Source organism: Gavia stellata, chromosome 14 (assembly GCF_030936135.1).
Source record: "Gavia stellata isolate bGavSte3 chromosome 14, bGavSte3.hap2, whole genome shotgun sequence".
In the NCBI taxonomy this organism is placed as follows: Eukaryota; Metazoa; Chordata; class Aves; order Gaviiformes; family Gaviidae; genus Gavia; species Gavia stellata.
The window spans coordinates 13,524,251-13,527,071 of record NC_082607.1 but is presented as its reverse complement, the minus strand read 5'-3'; the positions used below and the strand labels follow the sequence as shown (position 1 = coordinate 13,527,071).

Here is a 2,821-nt window from a genome sequence, read left to right as displayed (position 1 = left end):
TTTCCTCAAAATCTAAAAAAGAAAAAAGAAAAAGCATTGCAGTCTTGACACGTTTATTTTAGACAGTAAATATTTCTAACACAGTGGTTTTCAAAAAGTTTCAACCAGTGCTTAGAAGCACACTGCAGGAATTTGATATTCAAATGTTTGCTTCCTATGGGTAAATGAAGCCAGTAATTGAAATGTAAACCTTTTGTCATGTAGGACTTTCCAGGTTTTAAGGCAAAAGGCTGTTCCATTTTTCTAGGATAATAACCCTGAGGAGAAAACCACAACAGTGTGTCTGAAAATTTGCAAGTTATTTAATGCTATAAAAAGTACCTGCTAGTTGAGACTACCATTATGTTTCTCAGGGATAATTTTTCCCAATAAAAATTTTCCACTCTTCTGTGAATGTTAGTAGAGTTTAAAACATGATCTTCAGATCGTATAAATCTTTCTCCTTTTGCTAAAGATTTCCGTGGAGAGGAACAGGCATGAGTGTCGAGGAATTTTTTGAGGCTTCATTTCGGTGGAGCCTCATATATATTTTTTTTTGGTGGGACATGATTTAATGGGCATGGTGGTGTTAGTTGATGGTTGGACTTGATGATCTTACAGGTCTTTTCCAACCTTAGTGATTCTGTGATTCTGTGATGATAACATATGGAGGGAATGTTTAGGATTTTATACCTGTGGCACTACTGCCTTTGTAACTGAGTAACGACATTCCCGCATATGAAGTCTTAAGGTTGAGAAGGGTCTTTGTGGTGTGTTTTCCTGAACTCTATCTGTGAGTTTTGGCCATTCACTCCTTACTGATGATTATTTCTGCAATTATTTGAGCAGCTTTGAATTGGGCAATTGGATCCATAAACTGCAATTAAATCAAACTTCTAAATGGATGATTTTGATGGCGCCAGGTGGTCTGAACTTATGGAGCCAGTGGAATTGCAGTGCCCATGATAGCAGCACTTAATCCTGCAGTGAAGGTTCACTGTGTTACCAGTTGCCAATATCTTGATAGGTGTTGAGCTATCAGGGCACATTATCATGACCTTGGTATATTTATTCTTCAGCTGACTTGTCTATGATACATCCATGGACATGTTCATCATCAGAAAAAAGTGTTCTTTAGTGGGACTACTGGTGCAATCCTTAAAAGGCGTCTTTGTTGCTGTAATATTCAGCTAAAAAATAACATCATCAAAATTTTAGGGGAAGAAAGATTATACTCTCTCTCATTAGAATCTCTCAATGCTAAAATACTGGTTTTCTATAACGAGGAATACTGTTTTAAAATAGCTCAAACTGTTTAGATGTGTTTACTTAAGGGGTCTTACTCCATTTTTCCCTATTACATATATAAGAAATTGGTCTGATCATAGGTATGACTCAGAAAACTGTAAGTTTGCAGTATTCTTATTATAGAATACCTGACAGTAACATATTTTTAAATTATTTTTGCCAAGTTATGTTTTGCATACTTCTATATAATAAATATCCATCAGTTACATAACCTTTTTTATATCCTAAGGTAACTTTTTTAAATCCCAAAGGATCACTGCAAAGATCTTCTCCTTTATATTTTTTCCTCTTTCTTTTTCTCAATTTCATTCAATACCTGACATTTATTCTATCCTTATCCCTAAGAATTTTTCTTTCATTATTGACTGAACGTGCTTAGCACATGTCTATGTATATGCCTAATATATATTCTAACATGTATGTAATGAAAGAAGTGCCTAGGTCTCACAGTCTGTCTACATATGCACCTTGTACACACTGTGTGAAGTACTGCACAGATGCTGTGTTCAGCCTTCGTAAAACAAATAATTTCATAGATAATCAAACAAAATGGATGTCAGGAAGGAAAAGGTATACTGTCATAAAATGGGGAGTTTAAACATTAACAATGTAAGGAAAACTTCTGGACAGAATTTTAGTGCCTTCTGTATGGTGGTGAACAGACTGCATTTCTTGTTGAAAGCAGATTGTGAATTTCATTCCATGCATGCAGCCCCCCAGGTGTAAGATGCTCATACCTATGGGAGGGAAAAATGGACATAAATCTCAAACTGCAGACAGAGGATTGGATATTTTGCAACCTTTTCTGAACTTACTTTGCTATAGCTTTTCAAGGGATGTGTCTTCTTCTTTCAGTTTTGCTTATTTTTTTTTAAATGAAGATTTCAGGCTAAAGAAAGAATGACAAACACAGATTAGGCTCATGGCCATGTTGGCCAGGATCATTCAGGCTTCTGGAGACTGGCTTATGTTTCCGACTGTAGAACTGGTCTGAGAATTGTGTATGACAAAGTCTGCCAAAAATTTGCTGAATCTTTACTCATTTTTAAAGCTGTGCACAGCAAATGAAAAGAAACATAAAACTCACCCGGTTATAAAAAGATGCACTTTACTGAAGTTTATCCTGGAAGAAAAGGAAAAAAATGTTCTTCCTTAGGTATATTTTTTAAATATAACTTCATGTATATTCATATAGATGCCTATTGTGGTGGGTTGACCCTGGCTGGATGTCAAGTGGCCACCAAAGCCACTCTATCACTCCCCTCCTCAGCTGGACAGGGGAGAGAAAATGTAACGAAAGGCTCGTGGGTCAAGATAAGGACAGGGAGATCACTCAGCAATTACTGTCATGGCCAAAACAGACTCGACTTGGGGAAATTAGTTTAATTTATTACCGATCAAATCAGAATAGGATAATGAGAAATAAAACCAAATCTTAAAACACCTTCCCCCCACCCCTCCCTTCTTCACAGGCTCAACTTTACTCTCAAATTCTCTGCCTCCTCCCTGCCAGCAGTGCAGGGGGACAGGGAAT

The 2,821-nt window shown here is 36.7% G+C and overlaps 1 non-coding gene across 1 annotated transcript; it reads left to right on the top strand.

Moving 5' to 3' along the window:
• The first annotated feature begins 409 nt into the window (after nucleotides 1-409).
• On the top strand, nucleotides 410-519 carry LOC132318195 (U5 spliceosomal RNA). The gene has a single exon (XR_009484296.1). It is a non-coding gene; the product is annotated as a U5 spliceosomal RNA (small nuclear RNA).
• Nucleotides 520-2,821: the final 2,302 nt, after the last annotated feature.